At 41.5% G+C, this 12,479-nt stretch overlaps 1 protein-coding gene and 1 long non-coding RNA gene across 4 annotated transcripts in view; one reads left to right on the top strand and one right to left on the bottom strand.

Annotated features, from left to right (window-relative positions):
• Positions 1 to 261: 261 nt before the first annotated feature.
• On the bottom strand, positions 262 to 4,038 carry LOC135578597 (uncharacterized). Its single transcript, XR_010470445.1, has 2 exons — positions 3,584 to 4,038; positions 262 to 3,403 (listed from the first exon to the last, which is right to left on the bottom strand). It is a non-coding gene; the product is annotated as an uncharacterized LOC135578597 (long non-coding RNA).
• Positions 4,039 to 4,072: 34 nt separating this feature from the next.
• The window catches only part of RALBP1 (ralA binding protein 1), a 33,898-nt gene continuing 25,491 nt past the window's right edge, over positions 4,073 to 12,479 (top strand). Inside the window, exon 1 of one of the 3 annotated variants that reach the window (XM_065053148.1) lies at positions 4,073 to 4,278. The gene's annotated coding sequence lies outside the window, so the exon portion shown is untranslated. Of the gene's footprint in view, positions 4,279 to 10,666; positions 10,771 to 12,479 lie in introns of those variants that run through there. The other 2 variants (XM_065053155.1, XM_065053150.1) reach the window with 2 other exon arrangements.

The raw sequence follows: 12,479 nt of genomic DNA, 5'->3' as shown, positions 1-12,479 counted from the left end.
GAATTATTAAATCTCCAGCATTTTTTTCCAGAACTAAAATTGTAGTTGCCTTTCAATTTTTTCTTTACGAAAATCAATAAAATATAATTTTATCAATACTAAAAATGTTCTTTCAGACAAATCTAATCGATTTGGAAGGTTGTTTATTTACTCTTACTCTATTTTGCAAGAAAAAAATAATTTATTTTGAAGGCTCTTATTTCACTTAGGTCTAGAGACCAGCAAACCATCCCCCACCTAAGTGCTTTAGAATACTTAAGACATGCTTTAAAAACTTTATTGGGTAGGAATCTTCTCCAAGTAAAGCATCAGCCAGTTTTATCACTGTCCTTTGGGACAGAATTGTAAATCACTGGTCTTAAAGGGAAGAAAAAAGGGAATGCATATAAGAATAATACAAATCCTTAGTCTCTTGGGATTCTGACTGAGAAGGGGTTGAAGGCCTTTTGTTATTCTTTGTCTGAAAGCAGAGAAGGTTTTTGTTGAGGTGTTTTGTTTTAGGGGTTTGGGTTTTTTGGTGTTTGTTTTGTTTCTCCCCACAGGCGCTTCTTGTTCCTTAATTTCAGCAGTATAACACTGAGAGTGCACAGAGAGTGAGTAAAATGGCCATAATGGGACATTGCTTTCCTGTCATTCCCTAGGGTTCCTGGCTTGCTTTTAGTACACTTAATGGATTCCACATATAGTACTTGAATATAAGAACACTTGCTTGTTTCTCTAATAATATCTATGGTCTCTCCAGTATCCATCCCAAAATTATGGCTGATTTGATACCTGGCTCCCAAGCCACTTATCCTGCTGGCTGGCTGCTCTGGCTTGATGTTTGCTGGTGATGACTCACTGACACACAGACCAAACACATACATGCTCTGGTCTCTCCAGCCATGGGCACCTAAGACCTGCAGGCCCCTGTGACTTGTGGTCCCTTCTCCATTGACTGGCACTTAACATCTCCATGCACTCAGCACAGAGAGCCCGTCACCCAGTAGAAGACTTTAATAAAAAGACAGGACAGACCTTGTGATAGGAGGTACGTGCAGGGCATGGCCAGACAAGTACTGACCTGCCACCTGTTTGCAGCTGACCAGCCCCATCTGGCTTCTTAACCCCCTTTTTTTCTCCGTCTTTGTTCCTCCCCAAAAAACCCTCATCCATCGCTTTCCCTGCCTTTGGTCTCTCTGCTACAAATACTGTAGTAAATCTTGAGCCATCCCAAAATGCTCTTCCCCTTTGTCCCAGGAGCCCCATACTCCTGTAGGCAGTAACCCCACCTTTTCAGGTGCTCTGGAGAGCTTCTCCTGTAACTCAGGGTGATGGGTGTCACCCCTGCCCCGTGGGGTAATGGCAGTCATGGGACAACTCCATCAGGGGCTTGTTTCTCTCAGTACCATATCGGGGCTACCCCACTTGCCGTTGTGCTGCTGTGCTCCTTCGTGCTAATGGAGAGGGGGGTTGATAATGTAATTAAGCATTTTGCTGACCATGATGTCTGTTGGGTTTTGCAAAAGAAACGCTTGTAGCAAGATTAGCTGTGCACTGTTGGCATGACATGTCCCAGAGCAGTGCATTGTTAAAGTTTGTGATGCTCACACAAGAGAACAGATACACAAGATGTCACAAGGAACAAAGCAGATGCCTTTCAAACAAATCTAAGATGAAAGGCTGCCAGACACCAAATTTTTATTATTGTCTTCGTTGCTTAAGTATTTCTCAATCTTCTTCTTATTGCAGAGATCTGGGAATGATATGACTCCACAGTGCTCATGGGAGGTGCATAGGCAGAGTTCAGTGTTGTACAGCTCTTCCAGCTCTTTTTCTCCTGTTGTGTGGTGGTGCTTATGAATAACTGATAGTTTTTTCCCAAAGACATCAACCAATCAGTTTCTTCTAGATTTTCCATTGTATAATGCTTTCAGGCTCCCACTGTTTTGCATGTGTTTCTGTATGTGGTCAGTGTCTTTCATAAGCCACACTTCTTTATGACCATTGTGTATTCCCTTATTGCTAATGAGAATTCTGTGTCTAAAGCTACCCCAAAATAGTACAACCCATGTAGACTCCCTTCTCTCCAAGACAAACTTGACACCAAAACTGGCTGTCTTGCAGTAGTAGTGTAACTGAGAGGGAATGGGAAGGTATCATTCATTTATTGAATACAGCTCTGCCTTTTCGCCTTTTCTTCTGACAAAATACTTTCTAAAGCTCCCCCTCCATTATTATTTTGTTACATTTATGAGGCTCAGGTACATCAGAAAGACTGAATTTTGAAACAGAGAGCTCGCCACTGCAGAAACATTGCTTGGCTTTGTCCTTACAGCAGTAAGAATTTACAGAGTGAATGTGGGGCATGGAGGGTGAAAGAAAGTGCTCCAGCCTCTGTAAATAGGTCTCTGGCCACAATGAGTTTTGCAAGTCAGAAGTCATCCAAATGTGTTTCTCCTGGCAGTAAATTTGTATAGTCAGCACTGCACACAATTGCTTGTTTGTCTTCAAAAAATGGGAGAAGATTCATTCTGGGTTCATTAGCTGATGGGCCCATTGTGTGTGAACTTGTGTTGGCGACAGCCTCTGCTAATACTTATTCTTCAGAGTTGAGAGCCTCTGGCGACTGTCACTTCAAGTGGAGATCCTCACAGGCAATCATCTCAAATTACTATGGGATGTTACTGAAGTAACTACTCTCTCCTCTTTTGCCAGAAGTAACACAGCCTTTGTATAACAAAAAAATAACCAAACGCGAGCTACGATCTTAGATTAAATAAACCAGTAAGCCCTTGCTGTTAAACTGTTTCTTTCTGGAGGGGAGGAGGTAAACTGGAAGTTGTGTGGTTATGTAATATGTTGTGGAGACAATATCTCTGTGCTCCAACACTAATCAGAGTGTTTACAGCCACCCCCTTTGTATTTTCTACTGAATAGCACAAATTCCTGTGGGGGACCTTTTGCATTACCACGGGAGGTTGCACAAAGAGACCTTTTGACAAGGACTAAGCAGCATTGAATCTCAAGTGAATAAATGAAGCAGGTGGCACGCTGCCACAGTATTAATGTGTCCAGTAGCCCAGGGATTATATTTGAGGCTGTGGGAATGGATCAGTCTGCTTCTTACTGAAACAAATTCCCTTGTTGATGAAGAATCCTGAGAAGGATTCAAATTATGCAGGTGCTTAACAGAACAGAAACTTGCATTGTAAGAGACAAAGAACACAAAATTCCTTTTAACATCTCTGTAAACAGGATGGGTGTTGAGATAGAGATGTGTTTCTTGGCACAGGTGCCTGAAGTCGCATCCAGAGCGTTTCTCCATTTTCTTGTATTCCAGAGAGTGGTAAACGGGTAATGGATTCAAGGTCAAATTCGTTATGCAAGATGAAGCCAAAGTCGATGTCTGCTCCTTTGTGAGCTGCAAACGTAGAAGTCAGTAGCAACACGTTATTGGGAAAGCAGGCCAGATGCAAAGGCCTAGAGAGCTGCCTCAGCTCTTGTATTAATGGCTTTTGATGTCTGCTGACTTCCCACCGCTGCAAATTTTATCTCCCAACGGGCTTAGCCGTTCACCGCTTTAATTTATCTTAACGCTTACATTTCCTTGTAAATCCGCCCAGAAGAGCAATCGGGACGCTGCCCGTCAGCAGCTTCGGGAAACTTTGCGAAGTTATTTTACCAGTTTGTCCCCGCCGGGAGGTGACCCACTGGAGCAGGGGGAACGCGGTGCGCCATACGCCGGAGTCCCCCCAGGCAACCCCTCTCTGCCCGCAGCCGGGCCCAGTTCTCCTCACACCCGGCCTCCGGCTACCGGAGCCCGCCACCCCTACCCCAGGCCTGCGGGCTTCGGCATCGGGGGGCGAAGGAACAAGGGACCAGCGGCTGCGACCAACAGCTCCGGCGCCCGTGGCTGGGAGTTGTAGTCCGCCCGCGGAAGCCGGCCAGCTGCGGCTACCGGGGGACGTTCCCAAGGGAACTACAGTGCCCGTCATGCCCTGCGAGCGGGAACGGTCTCCCCAACCGTCACTGTACTGCGCTTGCGCAGAGAGCAACTCGGGGAGGGGGGTAATGTCCGTCGGCGCACGCGCCTCCCGCCCTACCAGGCCGCTCCCCCCCCCCGCCCCCGGCCGCCTCGAGCCGCGGAGCGAGGCGGCGGCGCCTGCGCGGTGGGCAGCTCGCGCGGCTCCCCGGCCGTCCCTCCTCGCGAAGCCGGGCGGCGGAATGGGGCGCGAGGCGGGGCCCCGCGCGTGAGGCCGAGGCGGGGCCGTTGCGACGGCGAGCGGGGCGCCGGCGGTGAGTGACCGCGGGCCGGGGTCCCCGGGCCGGCCCCGCTGAGGGGCGCGGGAGCCGCTTCCGGGCTGGCAGCGGGGGGGGGGAGGGGAAGAGTGGGATAACGGTCGAGCGGAGAGTCACCCCAGCTCCCCCCAGGCGCGGCTGCCGGGTGGGGGAGGGGCCGGCCCGCGCCGCCCGGAGCCTGGGGGAGGGGCCTGGGGGACCCCGCCCCGCTTTCCCCCTCACCCGGCCCGGGGCTGCTGGCGGTGCCGGCTCGGCAGGCCTGGAGCGCTGCCCTTCGCCCCGGGGGTCATCCCCCTCCGGCAGCGGCGTGGCCCGGCTCGGCTCGGCCTGCCTGCTTCGGCGGGGGTACCGGGCTGTGCGTCCCAGCGGCGGTTTTTTCGTTGGGCTGCTCGGCAGGGGGACCCGGCCCGTGCGCTGCACTTATTGGCCTGGTTGTCCCTCCTGTCCTCAGGGGGGTGGGCTGCTTGTGCACCCTCTTTGCTTAAGCGTTTATGCGCTTTGAGCCATGTAGGGTTCATCGTAACTCAGGCACCCGTTAGAGGTGTGCTGGGCTATGGGCTATCTTTCTGTGGCTTTTTTTTTTTTTTTTGTGAAGGGGAGGTCAGTTTTTTTTAATTAATTTACCTTCGCCTAGAGGACACACCTTTAAAAACCAGAAAACTCCTACCATTATTGTCATTCTTCAGTGTCTAGTATGTTTAACAAGTTCTAAGGATGCGGTGTTTTCCACCTAATAATGTTGTTAGCGTGTTACCATATGTCATGTGTCTATGTGTGATGTATGAGTAAATAAGCAGGTCTTATTTTAAGTGCTTATATGTGTTAAAACAAACCACAAAGAAAATGCGATCCACCCTGAGAATTTAAAAGTATCTGTTGGTGAGAATGGTATGGTTTGGATTTCCACCCCTCCTGTCCTGGTGTCACTGATGTTAATGGTCATCCTTTATGAGGAGTAATAATAAAACCTAATAGGCCAAGGCCTTTTTACCAGTTGCATAAATCAGATGGATTTGTGTGAGTTGTTTGTTCCAGCATGGCAAAACAGCCATAATTGCATCCTTATACCTATTTCTCACCTGGAAAGCACTTGAAGCACTTACCATGTGTGTTCACATTGCTATAATGCACCCATTCATGGATGAAGTTAAGGCTCTGTTGGATGCGATGCAGTATTACAATGCATGTGAATTTATTAGCAAGCTTAAAGAGAAATGGGAGAGAGATCCTTAGATTTGGGTTTTGATGTCATTTGAGGTGTTGCCTACGGCTGCTGATGAATGATGCTATACAGCTTCTTCCATTCATTTTAGTACAGTCCCTAGATATTACAGTACAGTTATGCAGTCAGTGTGACACATAGTCTTGAGGGGCTCTTTTAAATGGAGAAATAAAATAGAATTTTAAAAAGCTCACAGGCAGTTGTGATTTTGACTTTTTACTGCTTTTAAGTGTTTGACTAAACTCTCTGCTGTAGTGTTCCAGGTAGTGAGGTCAAAAATAGGGTGTTTATTATGGAGGAGCAGGGAAGTTTACGGTCCGTGTTCTAAGGTTCTCATTTCTAACACTGAGAAAATAAGTTGTATTCTTTAGTCTTCCCGCATCTGAAATAAACTATAGGGATAGCTGCCTGAAAATATTAATATTTTAGGTGTATTTCTGTCATTACTTTGTCTTAGTTAAAGTGTATTCAGGGGTGGGAGGGCAATTTTGTGGTTTGTTTGTTTGTTTCACGAAAGTAAGAATTTAACGGTAAAACCCCTGGTGTGCATGTAGCTATACAGGGAAGGAGTTTTTTTTTGTAGGGTAGCTTATTTCCATTTCTATATATGCATGTCTGTACTGGAATATGTTGTCTTGGTATTGCAATAACTGCATTCTTGCTTCAGAACTGCATGGCTTAATTTTGTACATGTAGTTACAGCAAAACTGATGTGTGCATGTACTAGATACAACACTTTGGGGTTTGGATCTCAGTTGTACCCTTTAGGCACTTCCCTGATACATTTTTGCTTAATTTTCTTACAGAAAATATTCAAATAACACTTCTGTTTCTTATAAGCTGGTTTTAGATTAATGTGAAAGATGCTGCTGCTTAGCAATAAATACCAGCAAATGCAAATCTGCTTTCCTTCTGTAAAGCTTGGTGTCATGTAGCTGGCCTCAAAATGCCAAAATAAAGTAGAGTGTGACAATTCTCTTCAGTTTATTGTATCTGTAGTATAAGGCAAGCTTTCCTCTGAACTAATGCATCTTACTATTTTGAATCAGTGAATGGTTCATTACCCTTAAAACTAGTCATGGCTTTCTGTGTGCCTGCTTCAGATTTTCACCTAAAGAATTCATCAGCTCTTTCTACTTTTCACCTGAGCCTCATGACCATAGTTTTCAAATTGTTGCTAAAAATAAAATACATATATATATATGTATATGTATATAAAATGAGCCCATAGCTGGGCTGGAAGTAGCCCAGGGGAGGCTTGCGCTTAGGCTGCATCTACAGATGTGGTGGTGTTGAGAAGTGATTGCTTTCCAAATAACAGTTACGTCTTCTGCCTGCCACTACCAAAACCAGAAAGGCAAGGATGCAGATTGATTTTAGGAAATGGAAGGGTACAATTCCTTTCCTGTCTGTACTTATCCTTCCTGTCCCAGCCATCCCTCGCCTTTTGGGCTTTACATCAGCAAATACAAACTTGGTCAAAGCTGTGAAGGTACTGTAGGGTGAAAGAGCCTTTGATGTTGGTGGCAGCCACAACCAGCCTTCATCTCTGAAGCTGAGTAACAGCAGGGATGCTGCACTCCCTGCTTCCTATTTCTCTGCAGGCTGCAGAAGGAAATGGGGGTGATTGCTTACTGGGGCAGCTGCTGGGAGGTGGCATGGAGAGGGATGTATGGAATTGCATGAATAAGGAGTGGTGATCCAGCCAGGATCACCCAGCTCAAATATTTTCCAAGAGATTATAGGTTATTTTGTCCTGTTACTAGAAGATAGTGCACTAGGAAAAATTACTGTATTTAGGTTTCATTGATAAAGTGCTGTGACAGTTTTGAACTAGTAGGGAAGAATTTGTGAAAAAGATACATAGAAAGTACAGTTGCTTTGGTGGATAAAGTAATTTATTAAGAAGGTAAAAAGTAAAGCTAATACCTAAACAAAGTTTGTCTGACTGAAAAGATTTGGGAAATTTAACTGAGGTTCTTAGGGTCATTTATTACTATTACTAGTGTATTGAAAATGCAGAAGGCATCTTTTTTTTCTTGTCTAATCTATGAATTCCAAGTATGCATAGGGGACTGAGATCTACCAATTTGAAAACATGAGATCACAATGTTTAAGAGCAATCAATTCACTGCCTACAAGTAGTATTTCCTTTGGTAAGTAAATAAGATGTATTTAAATAGTGAACATGGTTTGGTATTTTTTCCTTGTGTAGCTTCTGTAATACTAAGTAAACAGAAGTGCAGATAATTAATGTTTCCTGGTTTCTTCCAGTAGCAGTTCGGCATAACATCCTGACTAAAAAATAACAACTAATTGTTTAATAAACACAGAATTTTATAATAATAAATAAATTTTTTGAAAGTGCTCACCCGTTGCTAAAACAATAGTAATGTAAATCTGAATAAGTACGGTAAGATGTTTAATAGCATGAATTAATGTGGTATGTAACCCAGATTAAAAAAATTAGTAGAAAAAGTGTTGTGTTTAGTTTTAAATAATCAATTTTAGTATTGTTTCTATGTGCAGAATTAAATTACATGGTTGTTCTGACGAAATAGTAATTGAAGAGTGTGATTTAAGTTGCTTCATCCTTATCGGTCTGGCCTTAATTGTTGATAGTTTTTTATCTGTCCATTTGTTTTAAGTGCTGAGAAGATTTGTAGAAATGTAAACCTTAAGCAATCAATGCAACTATAGAATTTCTTCAAAAGAAGGTTTCCGATCCTTGATGCTACACATTGAATTATGGTATGACCTTGCAGACAATCCCTGGCTTGCTTCCATCTGGGCTACTGTCTTTCCTTGAGGAAGCAGGGAATGGCTAAATGATTCTTGCCAGCTACAGCCCAACACGAAACACTGTGCTGGGGAACACCTTGCACAGGTGTGCAGAAATGCACTAGTTTGTCTTCTGGGGGATACACTTTTCATAGGAGTAGGTGCTGCCCTCTACTTCAGAGCAATTGAAAGGGTAGCTTTGCAACTAACAGGAACAGATTTCTCTTTTGCACACTGCCGCCTTTATTTTTCTTGCTCACAAGGAACTGAGCTTTTTTAGACTGGCTATTTTGGTCTCTGGAGGCACAGGAGGAAAGCAAGGGATGGGTGATGGCTGCTGGCGACAGGTGGGAAGGGGCCAGATGGCTGCTGTAGAACAAGAGTGAGTAGCAAGCGCTTGGTGGTTCGATTTGACATTCCAAATTGGAATGCAAGTTTGGACCAAACGGAAAATTATTTTAAGGAAAATTAGCTTCAGATTGGTTGTTTTTGTACACTTGCTAACAGTGAATTAACTCTTCACTGGAGTCAACTCATATAGTTATGTATAGATAAAATGTATTTTTATTTCATTTTTGTCCTCTCTAGTATGAAAACTTCACATGCTGCTATGACCTAACTTAAGTTAGGGCATGAAGTTTAGATCCTGTTTTACAGTTTCAGTAGGATACCTGAGCTTCTATATTACATGTAACTGGGCTTTGTGCTAGAAGACAGACATCTGGCAGGAAGGAACTCTTGGGACTGAACATCGATCTGTGGTACCACCAGACCTTGAGCTGGATACATGGTTTTTAAAAACAGTGTGTTGTGATAATACCGTTAATGTGACACTTGTGGGAAAAGAGCTATTGCAGTGATAAAAATTGCAACTTCTCTTTTTCACAAAAAAGTAGTAAGAATTCTGCAAGGATGTCACTTCTCTTTAAAACTATACCTAACTTTTAAAAATAAAGTTACACCTAAGAGTGCAAAGCTATAATTTTAATGTTTTTTTTTTTCTATAGTAACTTTTGTGAAATTTAACTTTTAACTTACTCCGGTAATTAGGCTTGTGTGTTTTAAATATAAGTGTCACCAGTCAAGGTGCAGATTTTTTTTTTATATTACAATTAAATTTTCAGTGATTTTTGTTAGCATGAATTACATTGAATGCTAAATGTAATTTGTAATGCTAAACATGCCAGCTCTCTCATTTCATTGTATTAGTAGTGTTTTTCCATCATGTTACTATGTAAGTCCATAATTCTTGGTTATTATTTTTCCCTGTCCAATGCATTGTTTTCACATACTTACTATTCAGTGTATAAATTTAATATTGCCTGCTGTAAGATAATTAAATTTGCAGGTATTTTACTATATTTTTAATAATCTAACTCCAGTACATGTTAATATTGTGAACTAAATGCTAGATAAAAGTATAACTCTAAATCTGTAGAAAAACTAAAATACTTTTTTTTAAATTGAATTAGAAGAAAAGTATCATCTGACTCCTCTTTTAATTTTTCAATTGTGGTGGCTTCAAAGGAGATGCTGTTATTTTAAGATAGCCTGAAGAGCTTTTCATATTTGGTGGGATTTTTTGTTTAATTGATTGAATGAAGTAAAAATGAAAGAGCTTGGGAGAAGACTAAAAAAGAAGAAAACAAACAACCCAAAAAAAACCCAACAACAATAAGAAAACCCACCAAAACACATGATTGAATAGATTTACCCAGAAAATCCTTGGATTATTTCAGTCCAGTGGTTTTAGCTTTTCTTGTTCTTTAGATGTTTTAATCTTTACAAATTCTTTAAGTTTTCTTTGTGCTGGCCACTTGCAAGCTAATCTTAGATGCAGAGTGCTTTCACAGGGCATGCTTCTGAAGTTTGAATCCTGAAATTGGGGTTGCAGTTCTCCAAAATGAATACAACTTGTACCACTTGTGATCAGGTGTGTTTTTATCAGTCCTGTTTTGAAAAGGATTTTAAAAGTTGTTGGAGGGAGTGAAATGCAACTTTCCAGCTGAAAGAGGAAATGATTAATATATGGAGTTCTGACTTTGTTGTCTAGATGGTTCAGTAAATTAATGTGACTGACATACTAAGATGTAAATTCAAATCTGAGTTCTTTGACATAGATGATTAAGAAGAACTAATTTTCTGGCAATGACTATGACAAATGTATCTCACTATATGCATAAACCTTTATATCAGAAAAACAATGGACAAGTTCTGCTGTTTGTTACCTGCAGCACTCTTTTTGTGTGCTACAATTTTATGATATTTTATTTATTTTATGATAAAACTGCCTTGGAGTTTTCTGTTGTGGTTTGGCTTAGTTTGGTTGCTAGTTCTTTATAAATCCTTCTTTTGTAAGTAAGTTTTTAATATGCTATTTCAGTCAGACTTTGAAGACATCTAGAAGATACCCGAACATCTATCATGGAAGTTTGCAGTTATGTGTATCATTAGAACAATCAGTTACAGATGCATATTTTTGACAGGTAATTATATTTGGTGGTTTTTACTGCTTAAGTGCAAGGATTTCACCACTCTGAAAAACGCCTTATAGCAACAGAGGCAGTTTGTTTTCTTGTTGTGGTTAGAGGGAGGACAATGGCACTATTTTGTCTTATGTATAGTAGGGCTTCCATTAAACTATCTCCACTAATTTTAGTTAAAGCAGTATGATTTTTCTTTTGTAGACAAGGCTACACAAGAGATTTGTGAATGGCAATCAGAACTTGTTTGGTCCTGTGCTACCAAATACTGAACTTTTTTTGCCAGCTGTGAAGCAAGCGTATTTTTACTGTCTATTTGTGTTACTATTCAGTTCATTTTTACTACATTTAGCAAGTAGATTGAAAACAGCAATCATTCTTTATTTCTTCAGGTGTGTTTTTTATGATACTCTGAAGCCATAGGATTGCTGAAAAGTACTGCATCAAGTGCTACAGACTGAACTGGAGCTTGTTTTAGAAAATATGTGTCAATTTAATTTTAAATTCTAAGGATGCTTATACAATTTTCTGGAAAGCCAGTGTTTCATAGAAGTTTTCTTGTGAGGCTGTTTGAATGTGTAAATTGACACAGAAAACAAATATTGTGAACTTGTGGGTCCTGCTGCTGTTTCAGTAATCAGTCATTTAACTGATCAGCCTTCCCCATAGCTGCTTCTGAAGAAGCCTTTGCTGGCTGTGGAGGCAGATTCCTCTTGCCCAGCTGTTCCCTGCTGGGAGGAACCATGGAGACCAGTTGCTGCCCCAAGCTGGGTGGTGCCGCACCTTGCCTTGAGCATGTTTGTGAATGTTTGCGATGTTCACGTGCGTGACATTTTGCAACATCTCAGCCCTGGAGGTGGTGATGTTAATCATAATTAATAATCTACTGAGCTTATAAATATTTAAGTTGACTTTCCCCTTGGGTGCTGAGTGAATCTGGGGCAGAGGTAGAAAACAGGAATTGTTAATACCAACTCTACAAATGGTACTGAAAAAAATAACTAAAAATTTAGAAATTTACAGAAATGTTAAATACTTCATGTGTCTTGATGAAGAGTTGTTATTTGCATTGATGGGAATATGTCTGAAAAAAGGATATGATATAGTCCTCTTCTTGTGTGGAAATTTACATACCACAGGTTTTTAAAAAAAAAAAGAGATAATTTTCCTTTACATATTACAGGAGTTTGACAGATATCACACAGAATCAGTATCTATTCCAGCAGTTTACACTGCTATAATCATAGCATGGATCAAAAAAACTATTATTTTCTTGGCAAAACATCTACAAATAAAATGAGCTACACCAGAAAAAAAATACTTTGATGGGTAAAACTGCATCTACAACAAGGCTTTGCTAAAAACTGCTGTGCTGCGAGCATGGAAACATTATGCTCCTATCCATTATAGTTAAGTTGGTAAAATGTCTGCGTGTAACTCAGTGTCCAGTTGATTTTTCTCAATATGGTCCTAATAACACAAGCAGCGAAGGCAGAAAAGGGAGACATTTACTTTGGTTTCCAGGTCAATAGTCACTGATGTTAGCTTGATAATATACAGGACTCTTTATGCCCAAAACAAAGGTGCTGCAGATAGACATATTTATCAGATAAGCACTAAAATAATCAGCAGATAGACATAGTTATTAAATAATCCATAAAAATAATCAGAGCAGCTGTCATATAAACAGCTTTTCTAGATCAAAGTTGTTT

This window comes from Columba livia, chromosome 2 (genome assembly GCF_036013475.1).
Source record: "Columba livia isolate bColLiv1 breed racing homer chromosome 2, bColLiv1.pat.W.v2, whole genome shotgun sequence".
Lineage (NCBI taxonomy): Eukaryota > Metazoa > Chordata > Aves > Columbiformes > Columbidae > Columba > Columba livia.
The sequence above is the reverse complement of the archived record's forward strand: the minus strand, read 5'-3'. Positions and strand labels throughout refer to the sequence as shown.